The sequence below is a fragment of the Choloepus didactylus genome, chromosome 10 (genome assembly GCF_015220235.1).
Source record: "Choloepus didactylus isolate mChoDid1 chromosome 10, mChoDid1.pri, whole genome shotgun sequence".
In the NCBI taxonomy this organism is placed as follows: Eukaryota; Metazoa; Chordata; class Mammalia; order Pilosa; family Megalonychidae; genus Choloepus; species Choloepus didactylus.
In genome coordinates this window covers 128,838,449-128,852,155 of record NC_051316.1, presented here as the reverse complement: position 1 = coordinate 128,852,155, position 13,707 = coordinate 128,838,449, and positions in this window count along the sequence as shown.

Genomic DNA, 13,707 nt, shown 5'->3' with positions numbered 1-13,707 from the left:
AGAGATTTTAGGAGTATTTAATGAGACAGGAGAATGTGCATAGTATAATTTTAAGTGAAAAAACAGTGTACAAAATGCTCTCTACTTATGATTCCAATTGTGTAAAAAAATATATATTTATATATTCATGCAAAGGAAAAAGACTAGAAGCTAATGGGTAAAGGTTATTTCCTCATAGTGGGATTGTGGGCATTTTTGTGTCCCTCAACCTTTATTTCCTACATTTTCCATGTTTCCTGGTGGACTCAGTGGGAAGGGCACTTGGCCGGCCCCCCAGGACCCCGTTGTGTCCTGGCTTTGGCCTGCCTCACTGTGAGCTGGGGACTGTTCTCCTCTCCAGGGCTCCGTCCTGCTGCCCGCTCAGACACGGCCAGAGCTCACCCAGGTCCTTCCCGCCCCACCGCGCTCTCCTTGTCAATTCTGTCTGTCCGCAAGGTCACGGCTGGATCGTGGGAAGAAGCGAGTGCCCTCCTTCTGGAATCTCTAGAGTCTACTGGCTGTGTCTGGCGGTCAGCCGAGGGGGACACCCCCAGGGCTGCGAGTCTCCATGCGGTCTGTGCCAACTGAGCCCCCTAATATCACGTCCCTTCCTGGGGACCCCAGGAGCTGAGCCCAATGGAGGGCCGGACTGGGCAGCAGAGTTCAGGTGACTATGATCGAGAGGGTGACAAACGGAATGCAAGGAGAAAGGTTTTTAAAGACCTACCGGGCAAAACAAAGATGGATAGAGAGAGGACTCACTGTGGACTGATGAAGCTTCAGCTCCATGCCCCTCACTTGCGGGGGGCCCCTTTCCCAGGCCCTGGACCTAATTTTGTATCCAGCATTGGCTTCTTTTTCTAAAAGAGGGCTTGCAAACTGTACATGCACCAGGCCCCCCAGAACCTGTGTCTGCCCTGCATGCAGCCTGGTAGGGGCTCCCTCTGCCTGTCCCTCAGCCCCCTCTCCCCAACCCACACAGTGGCAGGACTACGCAGAGCTCTGGCCACTTCCCAGCCTCCCCAGACCACCTCCTGGTTCTGGGCACTCACTGGGGTGCCCTTCAGCTGAAACCCCACTTTCTCCTTTGTCTCGGCCAACCTGAGGCCTATGCCTCCTTCCTCCCATGTTTGGGAGGCTCCTTCTGAGCCTGCAGCCGGGGTCACCCCCATTCCAGGTGCACTCCCCGCCCCCCCCCCCCATGGCCTCATACTCACCATCCGTGGCTGTAATTTTAAACCATTTTAAACCATAGAGCCCCTGAGGGCAGGGCGGTCCCTGCCTCCCTCCGTGCTCTGTCCCCAGCCCCAGCGGCCCTGCTGGGTGCTTAGGAGATGCTCAACAGCTTCTCTCTACAAACAGGCTCTGGAGGAAAGGAAGGACTGACGGCAGCCGCTCCCTGTCCCCTTCCTCTTCCGGGAGCTGCCAGAAGACCTGGGAAGGCAGCAGGGCCCCTGCTAAAGGGCTCCCTGCTCGTCCCTGGCTCTGCAGGAAGAGCGTGCGCGTCCTTTCTCCCTTTCTGCTTACAAAAGACTCCCTTTCCCACCGGCTCCTCCCTGCCCATTTGGGGACGTACAGCTTAAGCCTGTGCTTGGCGCTCACTCAGAGCTTGCCAACCACCCCAGCCTTGGCAGAAGAGGGTATCTTTTGGCCCCGGGTCAGTGCCCCCTCCTTGCTGTCCCCTACTGTCCTTGGCACCGGCCACTGAGATCACATCTCCCTGACACAGACAAGCCCAAGGCCAGCCGAGCCCTGCTGTTTTGCTTTAGATGAGTCATTGTCGACTATACCCTATTAAAAGTTGAAAATACGTTTTCCTCCTGCCGATCTCTTTCCTTTTCATTTAGCAAACATTGATTTTTTCCCCCTCCTGCAGATGCAATAGAAATGAAATCACACGTGTCTCCTTGCGGTGATTTAGCTGTCAGAGCCGGAGGCAGTGGGCAGACGCAAGGCTCCTATGTCACCTCATGCACGGGCCACTTCGTGACCTCGGAAGGTCATTCAGCCTTTCTTCTCCACCGCGCTCCCCTGACCAGAGGGGACTCTGGGCGAGTAGGAGGCCTATTCAGCAGCCAGAGCAACCTCCCAGAGAGGTTCAGATAAAAGCTGCTGTAAAAAAGCCAAGTTCAAGGTTGTGTCAACACCAAACACCATGAAGTGGCAATTATCCAATTAACTTGATTGGTGTAGACAGCGCCGCCAATGTCTGCTCTGCATACCCCTTCCCGGGGGTTTCCCGGGCTCAGTCAGCTGCGGCAGGCAGGGAGCACGCTGCAAACAAGGGCTGGCTCTCCAGTCGGACCCAGGCTGTTCTGCTGTGCCCAATTTCTCCAACTCTAGTTTGGGGACAATAAAGCTGCCTTCACTACTGGGATGAGGATTTGTGGGGAACCTTGGTGCAATCCCCCGGGAAGACCAGGGGTGGGGGAGCTTGAAGGGGTGGCCTAGGGGAGGGTGCGGTACAGACCGGGACTTGCATCCAGGGCCTGATGCTTCCATCAGGGTCAGCCAGGGCGAGCGACTTTGTGCCTCGGTTCCTTCCTCTGTTCCACAGAGATTCAAACAGCACCTGCCTCAGAGGGGTGCAAGCACAGGGCTGGTGCTCCACCATGAGGGCACTTGCCACTGTGGTGATGATAAAGGTCAAGATGGTGATGACCATGGTGAAGATAGTGAGGATGATGGTGATGAAGATAGTGAGGGTGGTGAAGATGGTGATGGTGGAGATGGTGATGTGAAGATGGTGATGTTGGTGAAGATGGTGATGATGATGGTGAAGATGGTGTTGATGATGGTGAAGATGGTGAAGATGGTAATGGTGAAGATGGTGAAGATGGTGATGATGACAGTGGTGGTGATGATGAAGGTGAGGATGGTGTTGATGATGGTGAAGATGGAGAAGATGGTAATGGTGAAGATGGTGAAGATGATGATGACAGTGGTGATGATGATGGTGAGGATGGTGATGATGACAGTGATGATGATGGTGAAGATGGTGATGATGGTGAAGATGGTGAAGATGGTGATGATGGTGATGATGATGATAATGATGATGGTGAGGATAGTAATGATGATGATGATGATGATGGTGACAAGGATGGTGAGGATAGTGACAAAATACCTGTCTCATGGGTTCACTGTTCAGCCAACCAAGGAAACAGCCTTACCAGAAGACCCTTCCAAAGTGACCCCTCTCCCATTGAGAGGTGAGGTCTAATTCTTCCCCCTTTGAATCGGTGGCTAGCTTAACGAATAGAATATAGTGGAAAGGATGTCAGAGTCTTCCAAGGCTAGGTCAAAAGCATCTTTGCAGCTCCCCCCCAACCCTGGACCTCTTGGAATGTACTGGGAGCCCGGAGCTGTCACGTAAAACATCTGACTATCCTGAGAACACCGTGCTCAGACGTGTAGGCACTCGGGATGACAGTCCAAGTGGAGAACAGCCTTATAGTCATCCTGCCAAGGAGCAAGACACATGAGTGAAGTCACCTTAGGCCTCCAGCCCAGCCCAGCTGCTGGCTGAAAACCACCAACTGGAACCAGCCAGTGCCATGTGGGGCAGAGGGATTGCCCAAGTGGATCCTGATGGAATTCTCGACCCACACAATCATGAAATATAATACAATGGCTGATATAAGCTACTAAGTTTTGGGAGAGTTTGATACGCAGCAATGGAAGCTCTCACTTCTGTCAGTTTCTCCAGGGTCCCTGTCCTGCTCCCCTAGGGTACACAGCAAAGCCTTGCCAGACCTGAGATGATCAACTTGGCACCCTAAAGGTGGGCACAGCTGCCTGTGATTACCTGCCCTGTGTACACCTCCTGCCTCTGCTGGGCACACCCACCCATGTTCTCGGGGGCCTGATTCTCACTGAGCTGTGGACTCGCCCCTGTGATCCAAGGAAGCTGAGGATTGGGGAGGTGGAGATGCCCACAGAGCCCCCCGCTTTCTTCCATATCACATGTGGGCTCTTGGTCACCTTCTCTTTGTTTTCTTTTGGTGACATCTTGCAGGGGGTGGGGGAGGAGACCCCACTCTGGAGGGGACCTTGCAAGCTTGGCAACCCAGAGCCATCGTTTCGATGCCTTCTCCACCCTCTTCTCTCCAAGGGAGGGTGGTCCCAAGAGCCAGTTCCAAGGCCACCGTTGCCAGGGCCACCACCTACCTCTGTCCCCTCCTCCATGCGTTCTGCAATTTTACCGAGGTGTAATTGAACTAGCAGTGTAGATTTAAAGCTGGTAATTTGACCGGTTTTGATGTAAGTGTAGGCCTGTGAAACCTTCGCCATAAGCAAAAGAAAGAGCATATCCCCCCCTACCCAGGAGATAACCCTCATGCCCCTTGCTGAGCCCCCTCCTGTCCCGGGGCTGGGAGGCGCCTCGGGCACAGCGTGCAAACAGGCACCCCCTCTCAGGTGCAGACCCCGCACTTGCAGGACCCTGAAGCAGGGGAGGTCTCCTTAAAGTTTGCACCCTGGGGGTCTCAGCCTAGTCGCTGCCCTGCTCCACACCCACTCCAGATGACAACTGATCTGTTTTCTGTCACTCTACTTTACTTTGCCTTTTCTAGAATTTTATAAATGGCCCTACAGCATATATTCTTTTTGACTGGCTTTGTTCGCGCAGCACGGTGATTTTGAGATCCAGCCCTCTTGTTGCATGCCTGTGTTTCCATTGCTCCGTCATATTATATTTCATGGCTCTACCACAGTTTGTTTATCCATTCACCTTTTCATGGACATTGAGGAGCTCCCAGATTTGGGTCATTACAAATAAACTTCTATGAACGTGCATGTGCGAGTCTTTGTGAGGCCATGGGTCCTAGGATTGGAATAGTTGGGACATATGGTACATGTATGTTTAACTTTCTAAGGAAATGCCAACATTTTTTCCAAAGTGCTTGTTCCATTTTCTATGCCCACCCCTCAGTGGCAATGGTCCGTCTTTTGAATTTTAGCCACTCCCATGGGTGTGTGATGGTGTCTCATTGTGGTTTTAATTTGAAGGTCCCTGAGCATGTTTTCAGGAACTTATTGGACACTCATATATCTTCTTAGGGGAAGCATCCAAATCTTTTGTCAATTTTTAAATTGGACTATTTGTCTTCTTGCTATTGACATTTGAGAGTTCTTTATATATTCTAGATACAAGTCCTCTGTGTGATATATATGTTTGAAATATGTTCTCTCAATGTGTGCCTTGCCTTTTCAGTTTTTAATGGTATCTTTTAAAGAATAAATGTAAACCCAGTTTACCTTTCTAATTTTCTTTTAAATATCAAGATTTTTGCGTACTTAGAAACCTGTGCCTACCCCAAGGTTACAAAGGTTTTCTTCCATATTTTCTTCTAGAAGTTTCGTAATTTTGGGTTTCACCTCTTGTTCTATGATCCATTTCAAGTTAATTTCTGTGTATGATGTGAGATGAAGGTCAATGTTTTATTTTGTCATATTTCTATCCAGTGATAGAAATTCCCCATTGAATCCCCTTGGCACCCATGTCAGTAATCCACTGGCCATGGATGTGTGGATCTACCTCCGGACTCTATTCTGTTCCATTGATCCACAGAAATAACTTTTTTCCCATCAATACCAAACTGTCTTGATCAAAGTAGTTTTACAGAAAGTTTTGAACTCAGGAAGGGTAAGTCCTCCATATTTGTTTGTTTTTTACAACTGCTTTGGCTATTTTTCATTTAAATTTTTGAATTAGTTTGACAATTTTTTATGAAAACCCTGTTGGAATTGTAGGGGATTGTGTTGAGTCCATGGATTGGTTTAGGGAAATTGTCGTCTTATCCAACATTCGGTCTTCCAGTCCATGGACATGGTATATTTCTCTAGTTTTTAGGTCTTCTTTACTTTCTCTCAGCACTGTTTTGTACTTTTGATTTTAGAGATCTTGGGTGTATTTTGTTAGATTTATTCCTAGGCATTTTACTTTTGTTGCATGCTATTGTAAGTAGATTTAAAAAGTTTTATTTTCCAATTGTTTGGTGCTAGCATATAAGAGTATGATTGATTTTTAAAAGATTAATGCTGTATGCTGTGACCCTTGCTAAATTCATGTATTGCTTCTGATAGTTGTTTCTTACATTCCCTGGGATTTTTGTCATGAGCAATCATATCATTGGCAACAGGGACAATGTTTCCTCTTTTCCAATCTTTGTGTCTTTTATTTCTTTTTCTTGGTTTATGGCATTGGCTAGGACTGCCAGGACACTGTTGGATGGGCATGGTGGGGGGGCAGCCTGGCCTTGTTCTGCCCTCAGGGGAGTGATTCTGTTTTCACTGTGAAGTCTGATGTTGGGTGTCAGATTTTTGATGGATTTGCTCTATCAGTCGGAGGCAGTCTCCTACCATTCCTGGTTGTCTAGTTTTTTGTTTGTTTGTTTGTTTGTTTTTTAATCATGACAGAGTCTTGAATTTTGTCAAATTCTTTATCTGAATTTTTTGAAATGAACATATGATTTTTCAATTTTAGTCTGTTAGTAGGGTGAATTCTACTGATTGCTTTTCAAATGATAAATCAGCCCTGCATTCCTAGGTAAACCCCGCTTGGTCCCAATGTATTATCTTTTTTATATATTGTTGGGGTCAATTTGCTAAAATGTTGATAAATATTTTTTCAAATCATTGATAAAAGCTTTGAGTGATTGATAGAATTCATCAGCAAAACCACCCAGGCCTGGAGTTTTCTTTTGGGGAAGATTTTTGATAGCAAATTCAATTTCTTCAATAGCTAGAGGTGATCAGATTTTCTATTTCTTCTTGGGTCAATTTTGGTGAGTTTAATTTTTGAAGAAACATGTCCATTTCATTTACATTGCCAAAATTTTTGGCATAGAGTTGCTCATAGTATTCTCTTACTATCCTTTCGATGCCTAGACAATCTGTGATGATAATCCTTTTCTCACTCCTGACACTGGTGATTTGTGTTCTCTCTCTTTTTAACTTGGTCATTCTAGCTAGGGATGTGTCTTAGATACCTGGGAGACAAATGCCACACAATGGGTTGGCTTCACAATGGGAATTGATTGTCTCATGGTTTTGGAGGCTGGGAGGTCTGTTTTCTCCTGGGGTTGGTAGAGTTCTGGCTGTTGAGCCATGGGGTTCCTTGGCTTTCCTGTCACATGGCGACATCCTCCCCATTCTCTCCTAGGTTCTGACTGACTCCAGCTCCTGTGGCTTCCTCTTTAGGAGTAAGGCCCACCCGGATTCCTTTGGCCACCCTTTCACTAAAAATAAAACTCAGAAGTCCTATGTATAGTGGGTTCACACTGCAGGAATGGATTAAGATTAAGAACATGTTTTTTCCCCCTGGAGTACTATAACTCAACCTATCACAGCGTTTATCAGTTGTTGATATTTTCAAAGAATCAGCTTTTGACTTTGTTTATTTTCTCATCTGTTTTCCATTTCATTGACTTTTGCTCTTATCTTTTTAACCTCCTTCCTTCTACTTACTTTGGATTTAGTTTAATCTTTTTCAATCATCTTAAAGTAAACTTTGGATCATTGATTTAAGATCTCCTTTTCTAATACAAGCACGTAAAGCTATACATCTCCCTCTGAGCACTGCTTTAGCTGCACTCCACACATTAGGATATGTGAGGCAATTTTTTGACTGCAACATTTTTGCCTATAAAGGCTGGATCCAGGAGTCACCCTTGTCATTTCTTTTCCAGATACTGGGGTAGAGATAGGCCCATAATGTGGAGAATTCTCCAGCGTTGGCTGGCCATGGGGAGAGGAATCCATCCACCCCGCTGCTCTCAGGCCTCACTCCCCTCTGCTCCCAGGAGCCATCCTGCCGGCTTCACTCTGACGCCACCTGTCCATCCTCCGCTGCTGCTGGCAGGAGCTGGGCCCCACGCAGCCCTGTCACTCCTCTGCTGCCACGGCTCCAGCCACTGGCTCAATCCATCTGTGCCAATGTCCGTGTGTCTCAGGGGCCTCAGGTTCTCCGTGCACCCTTGGATCTCAGGTTCGCTGTTACCCCGACCACACCTGTGACATATAAATCTGCGCCTGGCCTCCTCATCTAGGCCGACAGTCAGAACCTGACTCCTGATAAGAATGATAAATGGACAACTTAAAGTGCTCTCCTTTTTCCCTTGCTGCAAACTGCATAGAGATAGCCTCACCCCAATTAACAGATGGGGAAACGGAGGCTCAGAGATGGTGAGGGGCTTGCCCAGGCCCAGTCACACAGCTACTCCTGGGGGAGCTGAAAATTCAACCCGGGTCTCGCTGTGGCCTAAAGTTGTCACCTCCCCAGAGGGCTGTGCAGACTCAGTGACTGTCTGCAAAACAGCTCAAGGCTAAAGTGAAAGCGGCATGGCCTTGGGGTCCTACTGCTCTGGCTGGAAATGAGTCACTGGCCAGGGGTGGGGCTGGAACCCTCTGCTGTCAGAGTGTTGCCTTCTCTCGAGGAGCTCATGGTGAAAACGGCACCCCAGAGAGGTGGGTTCAGAATCTGGGCACACTGCCTCTGGGAGAAGAGCCAGCCCTCCCTCCTCTGCCACATGGATAATCTGGGGAGCCCCTGGAATTTCCCTTTTCTTCACAAAGTCAAGTTTGTTTTTTTAAAGCAGAAATACATGCGTGTTTACTCTGTATGTGAACCATGGCACGTTCTTTGGCCTCCCCACTACGCTGGGAGCGGTAATCGTTGGTACACATTTTACAGGCGAGGAAACTGAGGCTCAGGGAAGTGGGTTGCCCCTTTACATGGGGCTCCAACCCACCATGCCGACCCCTGAGTGTGTGGGTAACTGAAGCACAGAAGGCTTGCCCTTTGAGCTTCATTTGGAGGGGAGAAGCTGAGAGGACCCCACAGGGAGAGTCCCTGGGCCGGTGGGAGCCAGCCTCAGCCCCCTGGACATCCCCAGAGCTAGCGTGGGGACGTCTGAGTGCAAACGCAGCATTTCTGAGCACATGTCTTTCCGGGACCCGGCAGCCAACGCCAGCAGGAAACCAGGCTCATTTATAATCCGTGGTGGTCACGGCAGACACTTGGCTGGCTTCCCGCACCTGCAGCATGGCAGACGGTGTCCAGCCCGCGTCTCGGCCCCTTGGCCCCTCGGCCCCTTGGCCTGGGATGCTGCCTCTCAAGAGAAGTGGCCCGTGGGCTTGCCTTGGGCCTCACGGATGGTGAAAGGGGATGCACGGCTCAAAAGGCCCAGCTCTCTCTGCACCCCGCATGCATACCTTCTCCCCGACAGTAGAGCAACACCCCCTGACTCATGGAGAGAAGGCCGTCCATGTGCCCTGCTGGCCGGCTGGGCCCAGGTGGAGACATGCGGAGCATAGCCAAGCCATGGTGTCCATCGGCCATGCAGGGCTGGTGTGGCCGGGCAGAGAGAGGGAGGCCATGCAAAATCCTCTCCAGGTGGCTCAGTGTGCAACCTGGAGTGACAGGGCCCGGACAGGTCCTTTTAGCCCTTCCCTCAGCTCCCCTTGGAGGGCTCGGGGTGAGAGGCTCCTGGACAAAGCCGGTCAGGAGCTCTGGGGTGCAGCGTTCAGGGGCAGACCTGTGAGCTGGGGGTGGGACCCCGAAAGGTGCTAACCCCTGTTCCCAAGTCTCCAGGGTCTTCTGGAAGCTTCTCAGAGTTGGAGGGCCTGGGAGGCCACTGAGTGGCCTTGGGAAAGACCCCTCCATTTTTGAGGGCCTCTGAGTCCCCATGTGTAAAATTAGTGGGGAGGAGAAGACCTCAAAGGGGTTAGGGTGGTCTGGGGGCACCCTGAGCCTTGTGTGGGCCAGGCGGGGGCTGGGTGGGATAGGGGAAGAGCTCAGCTTGGCTCAGCTTTCCTCGGGGTGGGGGTGCCTGGGTGGGCGAGGCTGGCTTTCCCCGGGGCAGAGGGTGGCGCGGACCCTGCAGCTGAGCTGGTGTGGGCAGCACAGGGCAGCGGTGGGTGTGTGTAGCCATCCTTCCCCCTTCGCCTCTGCCCGCTGGGTCTGACCCGCTCTACCCTGGTTGGAACCAAGCTCCTGGCTCCCAGCCAGACCTCCCTGCTCCCCGAGAGGTGCCCCAGCTTAGCTCGGAGGCCAGTCCCCGCTGCCAAGGCGCTCAGCCCAGCTCGGACGCAGTGAGAGATGCCAGTCTTATCATTACCAAAGTGAGGGGCACTCTGGCCTCCGGCCCTCCTGGGACTCCCACTCGGGGTCAGCAGCATCTCGGCCTTCAGAGGCAGGCTCCCCGCTGCTCCTGGAGCACCCAAAAAGCCGTGGCCCCCACTCCCAGCTCCCACCCAACCCCAGAGGCAGTCTGGCCTCTCTCTAGGAGGTCTTGTCCCTCCCAGCTCCCCGAGGTCCAGCCCTGGACCTGCTTGGGGTCCCCTTCCGGAGCACACTGGCCCGATAGCTCTGCAGAAGCCTCCGGAGCCCCTGTGGGCATCTCTGGTCCCTGATCTGCCTCTGCCCGTGCCCCTCCCTGGTCTGCGAGCATCTGGGTGACCATGGTGGCCCCAGGCTGGCGTGGGTGACCTGGCCTGCAGGGCCTGTGCCCCATACCGATGGTCCCTGCAAAGAGTGGGGCCTGGGCCGGGCTGCACTGCTCATCTCCTGTCTGCCCCCCACCCCCTCCCCCCTTGGCTCACGGGAGGCACATTTCGGGGTGTGGGGGCCCAGGCACCCTCCTTCTGCAGCTCAGAACCTCTTCAACAATCTCAGCGCTCAGCTGTCTTGGCAACAGCCAGTCATGAGAAGAAGCCAAGAGGCTTCCGCGTCAGCTTTTTCAACTGCTGAAATGATCTCACTTGCCGTGCCGTGGTCCAAATATTTGGGCCATTTAGACGCAACCTTCTGTGCTTGTGAAATTAAGTGTATTATTAATTTCGCCTGGCCGAGTGACAGGGTGGGCAGATCAAATAAATAGCCTCATGGCGGAACGAGGGAAGGGCGAGCTAAATGGGCAGAGCGGGGCCTGCCCAGGGAGGGTGGCTGGATGGAGGGGACTGGGAGACCCCCACGCCGAGGAGGGTGGGGGCACTGTGGGGGTGGCCCTTCCAGAGAGGAGGAGAAGGCTCCAGAAACACAGCCACTGGGTCTATACGGCTGTGACATGGGTGACAGGGTGGAGATGGGGAGGGTCCTCTGCAGGGTGCTTCTGAGACGGGAACACAGGCCCAGGGCTGGGGTTGGACACGCGCCCAGGAGCCCGGTGACACCAAGGTTTTAGGTGGATTTCAGACTGGCCTTTGTTAACTCTGTTTTTTTCTGATTACGAATGTAATAAAGGCTCATTCTAGAAGACAAGGGAAAGTACAGGGGAGGGCTTGAAAATCCCGGCAGTCCCATGACTAGTCTCGTTACTGTTAACTAATGAGGGCAGGGATTTCTTTCCCAATTTATATATATAATATGCATACATATTTTTGTTGTTGGAATTTTTCTGCCTGTAATTTTAAATACCGCTTTGTACTTGGCAGTGTATTATTTTGAGTCCATGCACTTATTTTATTAAAGGACGGATCCAGAATGTTCCACAGCTCCGTCATCAGTGGCCATTGAGGCTGTGTCTTATCTTCCCGGAGGTTGAGGATGGCCAACACCCCCCCTCCCCCGAACAGCTTTGTGGCTGAATCTTTCTCTGAGATTCTGTGTCCTGAGGACCCACCTCTGGGTGGGGACTAACTGAGTCAGATCCGGGCAGGGTCCTTGTCTGCTCTAGGAGGAGCTGGCAGCCCCAGGAGAGAATCTGGGGATCACACACTATGTGAGGTGTGTGATAAAGTCTGACACCCAGGAAGGGGCACCCATCGGGACATCTGGGCAAGCTTGTCCCTGGCCAGATAATGTGTGTCTGGGCCAAAGAGCAGAGAGGGCTCCTTGTGCCAGGAGCTTCTCCAGAGGACCTGGGCCCCAGGAGCCAGCCGCGCGGGGCCCCTGCTCCCGCCACGAGCTGTGGCTCACCATAGCCACGTGACGTGTCCCTGTGTGTGCCAGGCAGGGCAGAAGCTCACCTGGGCTGGCTTCTGTGTCCTGCCAAGCCAGCACCTGGTGGCCCTGGGGCCCTTGGGGGCCCTGCTGTTCCCTCCTGCCTCTACACGGGTAAGACTCCAAAGCCCTGAGACACAGGTCACCCCTAAAATGATGCAGCTCCCACGGGCCCACAATACCCGCCCTTCACCCCCTCATGATAGGACTCAGCTAAGACAGACCAGTGCCCACCAAGAGGCTACAGTGCCCAGGAGTATTGGGGACAGGTGTGTAAACACCAAGGAAATGTGGAAACTTCTGGCCACACGGCTTAAACTCAGCCGTGTTGCTGAAGCCTTCGTGAGCACTGAGAAACAAGCACTATTCCTAAAAGGAATAAACGCTCACCCGATTGTGGAGAAGAAAAGAATTTATTCACGATCTTGCAAGAATGGGCGCCCAACCAAAATGTGGGGGTTGGCGCCCAGAACAGTAGACCCAGCAGTATTTATTCCCTACGCCTAACCGCAAGTCCCTCCCCTGTTTCTCCAGTGGCTGATACTCCAGAGGTTACACTCTATTCAACAAGCCTAACTAGCCTGCGCAAATTTCAAACATGCAGCCTGCGCAAATGGAAACATTTGAAATAAGTTTCTGGTGTGAATTTGCAACATTTGAAAGGGTTGGAACAAATCTCCACCCCTGACTATAATGGTTATGCCCAGGTCTCTTTAGAGCCAGTCTGGGCTAGTCTGGTAATAAATTATGAGGCTATTTGGGAACCTCTATCCCAGAGTCTCCACCTTGCAAGGATAGTAGATAGTGGGCTGATAAACAGGGGGACTGACCGTGGGCTACAGTTTGTTTTTTTAATCTTCTGCCAATTCCTTAACTGCCCCACCCCACGAGGCACACCTGTCCTGTGTGAAAGCTAAACTTCATCTTATTCTCACTAGCACCCCTGTGGACGATGGGTTGAGCTGTGCCTTGGCTGCAAGTGCCTGGGCCTGCCCACCCCACCGCCCCTGCCTGTTACTCAGGCTGGGCAGGCCTGGGCTGGTGTGCGTGCATAGACCTTATCTCACTCGTTCACATAAGCTGCAAACTAGGCAGGGGTGGGAGTGAGGCCCACAGCCCCAGAAGGCGTTGGGGCTCAGCTCAGTCTGAGCCCTGCCCCCCAAAGCCCAGGGTTCCCATGCCCCCCACCTGCCTGGGATTTATCTTGGATACGTAGTGCAGTTGGTGAGCCCCAAAAGCAACAAACAAGAAACAAACTTTTTGTTTGCAAAAACTAAACGTCCTCCAACAATAACAACCAACTTCCAAGAGCAGCCTCCTTGCAGAAGCAAACCGAAGATGGCTCGTGAGATTAGAGGGACTCAAGAGGGAACTCCAGCATGTCCCCTTGCTGCTCCTGGGGCAGGGGTGACTTTGGGGGACTTTGGCTGCTCTCCCCAAACACGCATGCCCCTCTGCGAGTTGCTCAGTGGAAGAGAGACCGTCTGGGATGGTGGGTTTCCTTCCTGATTTGGGGGGTCTTACTCCACGGGTCGAGGAAGTGCCTCCAGGGCTGGGGACCAAGTGGGCAGGCTCTGGAGCCCCAACTGGCCTCAACCAGGCCATGGCCTCCTGCCCATTTTGCACCCGCCTTCCACCAAGGTCATTCGAGGAAGGGTCTTGCTGCTGAGCCCACTTAACGCCCATGGAGCCCCGGGCGGTTTTCCGGGCTGCGGGACCTGTGCCAGCGGGACCGCCAGCTCCCTTCCTGAGTCTTGTTGCCTCTGTGGCAGGTGGGCACAAAATGC